Genomic DNA, 12017 nt, shown 5'->3' on the forward strand with positions numbered 1-12017 from the left:
CTCCACTGGAAAATTCCAGGGACCAGCATGCATTGACTTGTATTGTAGCACGAAGCATCATTTGCCTGAGTTTCCGTCACTCACCCAGACACATGACACACAGACATGTTCTCAATCCATAAACCCATACGCTCTTCCTATGTAGGCTGTCCTGGAACTCCTTATGTAGACCAGGTTAGCCTCAAATTCAGAGATCATCCTACATTTGCTTCCCAAGTGCTGGTATTAAAGGTATGTGACACCATGGCCTGGTCATCTTTTGTCATTTTAATTAAAATTAAAAAGTAGTTGATGCCCGATTGCATATAGCCCAGGCTAGCCTTGAATTTGTTGTGTATCCAAAGGTCGCCTTGAATTTCTGATCCTCTTGCCTCAACCTTCCAAGTGCTGGATGACTAGTACCCACCGTCATGATGCCTGCCTTATGTTGTGTTGGGGAATGGGCCCAAGGCCTGTACATACTGGACAAATATTCTACCGATAGCAGAATATCCCTAGCCTAAAAGGATTTTTTATGTTTCTTTTTTTTTTTTTAAGATTTTATTTATTTTATATAAGTGAGTCCCCTGTCACTCTCTTCAGACACACCAGAAGAGGGAATCAGATTGTGTTGCAGATGGTTGTGAGCCACCATGTGGTTGCTGGGAATTGAACTCAGGACCTGTGGAAAAGCAGTCAGTGCTCTTAACAGCCCCTTATGTTTCTTTTCGAATTTTGCTTTTTCTAATCAAATTACCAGGCAGGAAAATGATTAATCGTATACACTTGGTGTACTTCAGGTAAAGTGAAAGAAGAAAGAAGAGGAGGAAAGCAGGCTTCAGATGCTGTGACGGTAATGATCGAGCTGGCAGCACCAAGAACCGCAGCACATGTCTGCCATCCTTGCACTTGGTGGGGCAGGGAAGGGGGCAGGCAGGAGGATTACAAAGTTCCTGGCCAGCCTGTGCTACATACCCACCCAGAAGTAGCTCAGACTCCCCAATGAATCCTTGCCTCGAAATTAAGAACAACGGGAGGCTGGAGATGGCTCAGCAGTTAAGGGCCCTGGTGGCTCTTCCAAAGGACCTGACTTTGGTTCCCAGAATCCGCATTGGGCAGCTGTAACTGCCCGTAACTCCAGCTCCAGGGGAATCTGATGGCCTGTGTGGTACCCACACATAAATAAAAATAACAATAACATAACGTAAAACAAAAAGTAAATGAGAAAGACCATCAGCCAATGAGGCTGTGAGATAAGCGGAAATGACACAGTGAAGTAAGCGGAAGTGACACTGTTGGGTAAGCGGAAATGACGCTGCGAGGTAAGTGGAAACGACGCTGCGAGGTAGACGACCCTCCGAGATAAGCAGAATGACACTAAGGCTCCCCAGCACGGCTTAGAGAGCTCCATGCTTCACCCTTTAGAGTCTGTGCGGCAGGCAACACTGAAACTCAGCACCTCTTGTTGCGATGCATAGACTGCACTGCTCATTTGTAGCCGTTAAGAAGGGGAAACTGGGGCTGGAGAGATGGCTCAGTGGTTAAGAGCACTGATTGCTCTTCCAGAGGTCCTGAGTTCAGATTCCAGCAACAATCTGTAATGCCCTCTTCTGGTGTGTGTGAGGACAGCTACAGTGTACTTATATAGAAATAAATAAATCTTAAATAACATCTGGTCCAGGTATAGTGAAAACGGGAGAACCAGCGCTGCGGAGTTTGTCACCTGAAGCCCCGTGAAAAATTATAAAGAAAGAATATCCACCCCAGGAAAAACAAAAGCACCTCAGACTCTGGAAAAAAGATAACAAAAGGTAAAGTAATAAAGGATAAAACTTCATATTTAGAATTTAGAAGTAAAGTCTGGGAGGATGGCCTAGTCAATAAAAGGGCTTGCTGCAATGCGTGAGAACCAGCTTCCGGTTCCGGTACCTAGGTAAAAAGCCAGGCGTTGCAACCCAGGCTGTAACCTAGCACTGAGGACGTGGACAGAGATCACTAGGGCTTGCTGGCCGTTTAGTCTGGACGAATTGGTTCAGAAAGAGACCTGCTTAAAAAAACAAGGTGGGAACAAGCAAGGAGCATACCAGTGTCAACCTGATTAAACACTCCCCCACACACCCCATACTGAAAATTTAAATTTAAACAGAAAGAAACTTCCTTTAAAGACTTATTTTGCTATCAATACTCTGCAACTTGCCTCAAAGGGCTTTCATTTTTAAATTAACCACTCAAGTAATTTTGTTTCGGAGGCACGGTCTCAGGGTCCCCAGGGCAACTTAGAGCTCCATAAACAAGGGAAGATGGCCTTGAACTTCTAATCCTCCTGCCTTCGTTTTACGAGAGCTGGGATTACAGGCTTGTGCTCCCACACCCAGGACTTCAAGCGTTGCAGGCAAGCACTTTACCGGAGCACTACACCCTCAACTCCTCAAAGGGCTACTCTTAAGCAACACAGACCTTCTGCAAAACAGAACATGCTTTGAATGTACTCATTTGAGTTCTTTCTCGTGCCTGGATTTTTTTTCCCCCTTTACTATTAAGTGTGGCTCATTAAGCAAGCCCTCTGGAGAGGGGGGTGCTGTGCAGCTGAGATTGTACTCTGACCTCAGCAGACAAGTGGCTTTAAAGCTCCAATTTTACATAACCAGTATTGTGCAAGCCAGGGACAAGGTCCTTAAAGACCCAACACCTTTACCCTTTTACAGGGTCTTTTGGCTCCAGCTCTAGGAGACCTTCACGTTCCCGCTTCTACCAGGAAATACCAGAGGAAATAAAGTTGTTGGTGAGCCTGACGGTTTATATAGCTGCCCCAGCACAGCAAGGCATGTGTCCTAGGGGCCTTCATGGCGGCTGATAGAATGCCTGGATAGAAAAGTCAACTTACTTCTTTTGAGATAGTGTCTCCTTTAGCCCAGGTTTGCCTCCATGACTGTGACTCCTGTAGCACAGGCTGGCCTGAAACTCATATAGCCAAGGACGAACTTCTGATTCCCTCACCTCCATTATGAATTCTGGGGACACAGGTATACTACCTGGTTAATGTGGTGCTGGAGATCACCCAGGGATTAGTGCATTGCTAGGCGAGTGCTTTACCGACTGAGCTGTAGTTCTAGCCAGTGTACTGGCTATCGCACCTACAGACAGCCCTTGCTTACCCATTCCCAATGTCCGGGCAATGGTATTTCTCCAGCCATCTGTGTGAAGCTGTCCTGAAATAAAATGAGACCTTTTGTGGGTCTCATTTTTAACAGGAACAGCATTCCCAAAGTTACAAGGTGACTCACAGTGAAGCGTTCTGGGAAAACATTTTCAAATTAATATTAATACAGTCGGTCATTTAACATATTCATGAGCCTTTACAAACAATGGGGGAAAGTCAGTGAATACAGACACAGATATCTCTACCTGCATGGAGTTTATAGTTTCTTAGCCAAGGATAAAAATACACAGGAAAGTAAAAAAAGGTTACAATTTTGTTTTACTTGACACTTTTTATACCTATTTATTCACACGTGTGCATGCTTGAATGCATGTAGTTGCGTGCATCAAAGGAGTGGGCAACTTTGACTCATGAGGTTTTTTTAAAAATTTTTTTGGGGGTTACTTACTTATTTAAGCCTTTTTTTTTTTTTTGGTTCTTTTTTTCGGAGCTGGGGACCAAACCCAGGGCCTTGCGCTTCCTAGGCAAGCACTCTACCACTGAGCTAAATCCCCAACCCCCACTTACTTATTTAATATATGAGCATACACTGCCGATGTTCTCAGACACACCAGAAGAGGGCATTGGATCCCATTACAGATGGTTGTGAGCCACCATGTGGTTGCTGGGACTCGAACTCAGAACCTCTGGAAGGGCAGTCCGTGCTCTTACCTGCTGAGCTGTCTCTCTAGCCCTGGCCTATGAGTTTTGAGAGCACATGTATGTTTTTGTTTTTTATGACACAGTGGCATGATATCGTCATTTATAGCGGTCATACTCTGGAACCAGAAGATCCACTTAGAAGAAAACTCCCAAGTGTTTTAAGAAAGTTTACATATTTGTGTTGTAATACAGGTCCCTTGCTATCCGGGGCCACAGGCGTGAGCTGACCTCCACAGAGAGATAACTTTGCAAAGGTAGGCCTTCCAACAGCAGTCGTGAAGGGTGTGTCAATGCAAACAAAGACCTAGTCTAGTTTCCAGGAGATTCCAGGGACCCTAATTGGCCCAGACCATTGTGAGGAAGGTCAGTGGTTGAACAGAGGACCAGAGACCTGAAAGCCTCTTTGAGAAAATGATTTCTTATTTGACCATGGAGGCCAGGCGAAGGTATACAGTAAAGGATGCCCTGAGATGACTCCTCCTTCTCCCCATCCCCCTCCTCCCTCCCTCTTCCTCCTCTTCTCCCTCCTCCTCCTCTTCCTCCTCTCCCTCTTCCTCCTCCTGTGCCACCAGGCTGGCTTGATACCCATCATTGCTCTGTTGGAAGGTGGGGCCTCTAATGAAGCAATTAGGGTTAAATATGGTGATAAGGAAAGAGGATTGGCCTGTGGGGATTAGTACTTAAAAGAAAAAAACATGGGGGCTGGAAAGACGGTTCAGGGGTTAGGGACACTTGCTGCTCTGGCAGAGGACCCAGGTTCGATTCCCAGCACCTACATGATGGCTCACACCCACCTGTAACTCCAGCTCCAGGGGTTTAGAAACCCTCTTCTGGGAGGCACATGTGTGGCATATGGATATGCAGACAAAATATCCATGCCATAAAACAAACGTTTAAAAAGGAAACAAAGACAGCCTTACAGCAGCAGTCTTTTACCTACTTGTCCCAAAGCACCGTTAGGAAAAGAGGCATTGGAGACACAGCAAGAAGGCTGACTGTAGCCCAGGCCAGACCAGGCTAGACCAGGACAGATCAGGCTAGACCAGTACAGGACAGGAGAGGCCAGGCTAGGCCAACAGCCCTTAGCAAAAATCAAACTTGCCAGACCACTGAGCTCACACTCCTCAGCTTCCAGGATACTGAGAAAATAAATTCCTGTGGGTTAGGTCACCCAGTCCATGCTGTTTATAATGGCAACCCAGGCTGACTAAGAGAGGAGCCATGCAGATGCTCCCAAGAGGCCCGGAGAACAGACAGGCTGGACAGGGACAGGGCAGTGTAGAGAAAGGAAGGTGGGAGAGGTCAAGGATCAGCAGGTCAGCAGGTCAGTTCAGGACTTGCCTTTTACACTGGGTTCAAAGGAAGGTCCTTGGAGCCTTTAGCAGGGCGGAGGGACATGTTTTCAGACGGCACGCGCTTCTGCAGTATTTGACTTGTGTGTGTCTGTGAACACGTGTTGCTTGTGTAATCAGGGAACCTACATAGAATACACAAACAGACAGGAGCTATGGACGTCAATGCCGACATGCGGGGGAGGGGGAGGAAGTGCAAGAGGTAGGAGGGAGGGAGAAAGAGTGTAGAGAGGTTGAAGCTGATTGGAAGGGAGCGGCAGCCCACCACCCTGGCAGTCTGTGAACACAGGTCCCTGCCCTGCCTTCTGGCTCTGTCTTCCCACTAAACTCCTATGGCTTTGTGTCTGCCAAAGGAGAGGAGGCCAGGACAGAGGGTGAGGATGGGTGAGGAATGAGAGCATAAGGTGGTCTGGACTGGGAACCGTGTGTGTGCGTGTGTGCGTGTGTGTGGAGTTACAGGTGTGTGTGTGTGTGTGTGTGTGTGTGTGTGTGTGTGTGTGTGTGCGCGTGCGTGCGTGTGCGCGTGCGTGTGTGTGCTTGCCACAGTTCATGTGTGGAGGTCATGCTATATGTGGGTCAGTCGTTTTTATCACCACGTGAGTCCAAGAGATTGAACCCAGGTTGCCAAGTTTGGCTTTACCTGCTGAGAAGTCTTGCTGGCTGGCCTTCCTGGTCTCCATGCAGGAGTTTAGTAAACGTCTCTTAAAGGCATGGATGAGAAGCCAGAGGGACGATTTAGTCAGTAAAGTGTCTACCTGGCAAGTGGAAGGATCCAGATTCGAACTCCAGCTCCTACTTAGCGCCAGTTCTAACAAGGTCTGGGCAGTGCACTTGTGACCTCAGTGCTAGCGAGGCAGAGTGCAGATGCATCTGTTTCCTGGGCAGCTGGCATAGCTGAGTCAGCAAGATCCAGGTAAAAGGAAAGGCGCTCTCTCAAAACCTTAAGGTTGAGCATGGCTGGCAAGATGGCTCAGCTGGTACACGTGCCTACCTCCAAGCCCAAAGATATGAGTTCAGGCTCTGGGACCCACATGGTGAAAGGAGAGGAGATGAAAGCTGTCTTCTGATCTCCACACATGCTCTGTCATACATGTACACACACAGACATACACATACAGACACACACACACACACACACACACACACACACACACACACACAAAGAAAAATGTAATTTTAAGAAATGTAGGAGTCTGTGAGGCCCTCAGTTCACAGTAAATACCAGAGACTCATGTGGTCAAAGCAAAGTGCAGAACGGCAGGTGCACTGATTCGGGCAGAGAACCAGCTCTGTGAGCCCTACCGAGTACCCCTCCCTATTCCTAAGTACTGGGGTGGGGTAGGGGGCCAGCCTGAAGTCATCTAGCCTGTGCTGTCACTTGCGTTTCTTTTTCTCAACAAATGCAGTATGGGGGCTCATCTCTCTGTTTTGCATCCTGCTTACTTTCAAGATTATCAAGGGAAGGCCTTGCAGGCAACCTTGGCTATTAGTAATTGTCTACCCTAAACTTCTAGTTGGGGTTGGAGCTTAGCTTAGCCGAGGTTGGGTGTGGCAGATGCCTAGACTAGCCAGCAGGGGTCTATCCTTTTCTGTTGATTCTTCTAGAACTTAAATTAGCTTGAGGCACTGTTGAAAGTGAATTATCATAGTCATTTCTTACAACACCAACTGAGGAAGGACACACAAGGGTGGCATCTGGCCTCCACATGCACATACATGCTCCCATGGATTCATGCACACAGCACATGTGTGTGCATGCTTGTGTGTGTGACACACATATGAATGAACTAAGGCTAGGACTGAGTTGGTAGAACATTTGCCCAGAATGCAGGAAGTCCTGGGTTTGATTCCCAGTTTATAAACTGAGCAAGGAAGTGTACACTTATAACCACAGCACCCAGGGATGAGAGGCAGATGTGTTAGGAGTTCGGGGACATCCTTCACTCCAGAGCAAGTTCAAGGCTAATTGGGACTCTGTCTTCAAAAGAAAATAGTAAACTTGGTGTTGTGTGCATGCCTTTAATCTCAGTACTCAGGAGGCAGAGGCAGGCAGATCTCTGAGTTCAAGGCCAGCTTGGTCTACATAGTGAGCTCCAGGTCAATCAGGGCTACATAGAGAAACCCTACTTCAAGAACCTATCAACCAAACAAAAAACAAAACACTAAAAGAAGAGGAGGGGTAAGGGGAGAAGGGTGGGGGAGGAGGGAGAGGAGGAGAGGGAAGAATAATCCTAACCTGCTTTTCCTCCTTTGTAGACACAGCTGAATTCTAAAGGGTTCTAAAACCAAGCAGTGGGCGGGGTAGGAGGTTGATTGTCATATAATGAGATGATAATCAGTTTGTTGCAAGGTCTTTTTACAGTTTTAAAATATAGCAAATCAAGCTGAAACTCCAAGGTTGAGATTTTACATTTTCTCAGACAGGTGTTTCTAGGTGTGGACTGGGAGGTCAAAGTGCATAGGTCAGGTGGTGTGCTCTCTTGAAAGACAGATTCACTCCCTTCCTTTAGTACGTGACTTGATGAGCCGCAGGGAAGGGAAAGATGCTGTCTGTGTCCCTGAGCAATACAGACTTCTAAGCATCACCCGTACCTCCCTTCCACTCTCAGGAGCATCACGGATGAAAGTGTCCTCTTTCCCCTTGTTTTTTGAAGGATCATCTTAGTCATCTGCTCTATGAACCTGAGATTTTTATGGCTCCCCTAGTTTTCAAGTAGGGCACACACACAGACACACACATGTACAAGTACATACATACACATGCACAAGCACACATACATGTATATGCACACACACATGTACAAGGACATACAAGCACACACACAGAGGTACATGCATACACAAATGCACAAGCACAAGCATGCACACACACACAGATACACAGAGGCACATGTACATACACACATGCACAAGCACATACATATGCACAAGCACACATACATGTATATGCACACACAAGCACAAGCATGCACAAACACACACACACACACACACACACACACACACACACACGCCTGATATATCAGCTCTAGGAATCGTAATTTGTAGTCATTCTTTAGAAATGTGTCTTGGGGCCGTTGTCCAGATGGACCACTGGGCCTGACCCAAGTTTGGAGTACTAATTATAAATAATCATAGCCAACTAAAGAGGGTTCTTAACATTTCAGTGTGTGACAGCCCCAATGTGCTAAGCAACGTAAACAAACCCATAAGGGTGAAGCGCTTGTCCTTGGGAGCAAGGCTAGGCCAGGCCTTCCTGCCCAGTGTGCATTCCCTCACCTAGACCAGTCTGTTCCCGTCGCCTTGTCTTCCAGGTTTATGTTTATGCTTGTAATAGACACAAATCGTAAATATTTCAGACACACCGGCCGTGTGTTGCTCTGAGGGGTTTCTTTCGTGTGACCGCATCTTACCTTCCCCGATGTGCTCTGAGGCCATTAGCACCAGCAGGTTCATTCTACAGGCAGCGAAGCGAAACTCACCTTGCTGACTGATTTTCCAGGAGGAAGTTGTAGTCGTCTAAACCTAACCACCATGCCTGTGGCTTCTCAGAGCCAGTGGCAAGGGGCAGGTGGTTACACTGTTGGGAAAAGGCCACTTATTCACAAGGAATAAAGTCTGAGGCCAAGAATATTAATTTAGGATTGCAGCCACTACAGACTCAGTAGGAGCGGGGTACCTTAGTACCTGTGATCCGTGGATAGAGCTCACACAGTGTTTGTCCCTCTGGCTGGGGGAAGACATCACCCGGGGGATGCGTCACTGGCTAATTTTATTCTGCAAATGGCAGAATAAGTGTTTACAACATTTGAAAACATTCCCGCCCTTTTCCTGGCTTCCTTGGAGTTCCTTCCTTAGGTCTTGGCCACTATTGACTCTAATTTTAGTCATCGCAAGTGGGGGAAATCTGCTAATAGTGACTATATGTGAACTGTGTGCTAATGTGAGCTGTGCTGTTATCTTCTCAAGGTTTCTCTCGCTTTTATAAGGGGTTCAAAGGTAACATACACATCACATACTACACATACTTCCACATACCACACACATACATACCCCATCACACATATACACACCACATACCCATACACACATAACACACATATACACACCACACACACTACATATACATATGCACACACACTACATATACATATGCACACACACTACACATATACCACACACATACACACCACACACATACAACACAGCACATAACATACTTGTATTACACATACAGCACACATACACACCTCCCCTATATACCACACCACACACTCATATACACCACACACACACCACACATACATACTCATACATACCACACTTACACACACAGACACTAATTCACATACAGATTCCACCCCGACAACCACCCCCACTAATACACAGACAGTACACATATTCCCCCCCCCCCCCCCCCGCACGCGTTCCTCCTGGGGGCTCTGAAATTCACATCTGTCAGGAGCACATTGGCCAGCAGGGCTGAGAGAACTGCACTGTAATCCCAAGATTCCTTCATCTCTGTTCCAAGCAGTTCATTCATAGGGCCTGGCCCCTTCCCCTGCACAGACCACAAACATGTCTTCCTGCCCTATCCCAGATGCCAACTATGGTGACTACCCAGAAAAAAGCAGTGCAGGAAGAATAAAGGTCAGAGCAGTGTAGCCGCCTGCTGCTGCCCGGGCTGTGACAGCCTGGGAATCCGCCCTGAAATGCCGTGCTGAGAGAAAAGCCACATCTGCCCCAAGGGGCCTGCGAAGGATCCAGCATTTGCCTGCTCCCACCTCTCTGCATCTGCTGAATGCCAGCCTGCACCACACTGACTCTCCTCGAACAGAGTGCCCTCATTTCCCAGTAAGGACACCACGCCTTCAGCATTTAATGAGGGAACATGACTGCGGTACCTTGGGTGGGTTGCCCTTTCCTAACAAGTAGTACAAGGGCAGATGTGGAGACAAACTAAAAATATCTGATGCTGAAACATGGGGGATCCTAGCTCTGGGCATATTAATGTAAGTGGATATTCACGCTCACTTCAGAGTTGCTGACAGACAGAGCCCAGTCACTGCTCTGTATTTGGAATAAAAGAGTGTAAAGTCTGGTGTCCTGTGCAGACCCATTTCCGTTCTGCTGTGTGGGTGCTTTAGACAGATTGCCTAGCCTCAGTTTTCCCAACTGGAAGACGGGCACGATTCCTGTTGATGTAAACCAAGTGCAGCTCTTTCCTCAAATGAAATAAGAGTTTATTCTGAGGCAAGTAAGGGTGTCTCTGTGACTCGGGCACATGGAGTCAGCTCACCCGGAGTAGTACATCTCTGGCTTGCCCTGACTAAGGCTTCTCAGCGTGAAGCAGTTTCATGAGCTTTAGACATAAAAGAAAGTCATAGTCAGGATACTTACCATATACTTGAGAGGAGCATCAGGTACATGAGTTACAGAAAACAGGGTTTTAATTTTCAAGATTTTACGTGTGTGTGTGTGTGTGTGTGTGTGTGTGTGTGTGTGTGTGTATAGTATGGAATATGTACATGTATGTGCACATGCCCCTGTACCTATGGAGTCCAAAGGAAGACACAGTTGGGTGTCCTGTTCCATTCTCTGCCTTATTTCTATAAGGTAGTGTGTCTCACTGAATCTGAGGCTAGGTCTGGGTCAGCATGTCCCATAATCCTCCTGTCTCTGGCCCCAGTGGAGGATTGCAGGCATGTGAGCGAACACACTCAGCTTTGTACATGGCTTCTAGAGACTATACTTAGCCATGTGTGGTGACACTCCCAGTTTCCTACACTCAGGAATCCAAGCATGGGGCCAGCCTGACTTAACATTGGGACCTCATCAAAAACAATACACGTCATAAAGGAGTCGGCAGTATACCTCAGAGGTAGAGAATGCACTTAGCGTGCAAAGAGCCTGGGTCTGATCCTCAACATCAAAATTAAAACCAAACTACAGCAACAAAAGTGGGTTAAGTAGGTCACTGGTGTCTGCTGGTCTTGACCCTTGTTCCAGCCTGTCCCAGCCTCCAGCAGGTACACCTCTCTAGGAAAGCCACAGCTGGCCAGGCCCAGACAGGGCCACTCTGTGCGGCAGTCCTGAGTTAGAGGACATTCGGGAACGGTTTTGTTCCCTTCTTTTGATGAAAGGGCTTTTGCTTTGTCCGGCCTTTGTTTGGGGAGTTCAACTAATAAAGGGACTATTTTGCTGGGATGAATCACTGATGAAAAGTCCCGCTGGGATCGGCGGGAGGACAGCCCTCTGGCCTCTCTTCAGCAAGGTAAGTGGGAACAAGGGCTGGGTGCTGGCGTCAAGGGCACTCTGGAGTTTGCTGCCATCAGCGACTTGAAGGGTCTGGTTACTGGTTAATGTGGAAACCAGGGGAGGGAGGTAGTTACAAAAGGCAGAGACTTACAATAGAAAGCCCTGCTTCATACCCGAAAACTTCCATACAGCAGGGCCTGCTGGCCACAAATTCTAAACAATAAACTCTCTCTGCCTGTTCCTGGGTTACTTAATCCCCATTACTAAAACTGGGACCTCTACAATGACATGAAGCTTACCTTTCTGAACTGAGAAAGCCAATCTTGTGTTCAGGGTGGGAAGGGGATGGTAGGGGGTGGCGGGCATGTGTTCTCTAAGACTCTGTAGGCTTCACTTAAACATGGACTATTTAAACACACCCGAGGGGCTTGAGATGTAGAGTCCTCACCTAGCGTGCACAATGTCTCTGCTCCACCTACCACTGAGTCTGTGGAGTTTGCTCTGCTCATTTGTAGCTCTGTCACTTGGGAGGGGGAGACAGGAAGAGTCCAAGTTCAAGGTCATTC

At 47.4% G+C, this 12017-nt stretch overlaps 1 long non-coding RNA gene across 1 annotated transcript; it reads left to right on the plus strand.

Annotated features, from left to right (window-relative positions):
- Positions 1 to 779: 779 nt before the first annotated feature.
- Positions 780 to 10293, plus strand: LOC120096556 (uncharacterized). Its single transcript, XR_015637230.1, has 3 exons — positions 780 to 1301; positions 1661 to 1790; positions 9794 to 10293. It is a non-coding gene; the product is annotated as an uncharacterized LOC120096556 (long non-coding RNA).
- Positions 10294 to 12017: the final 1724 nt, after the last annotated feature.

This window comes from Rattus norvegicus, chromosome 14, assembly GCF_021556685.1.
Source record: "Rattus norvegicus strain SHRSP/BbbUtx chromosome 14, alternate assembly SHRSP_T2T, whole genome shotgun sequence".
Lineage (NCBI taxonomy): Eukaryota > Metazoa > Chordata > Mammalia > Rodentia > Muridae > Rattus > Rattus norvegicus.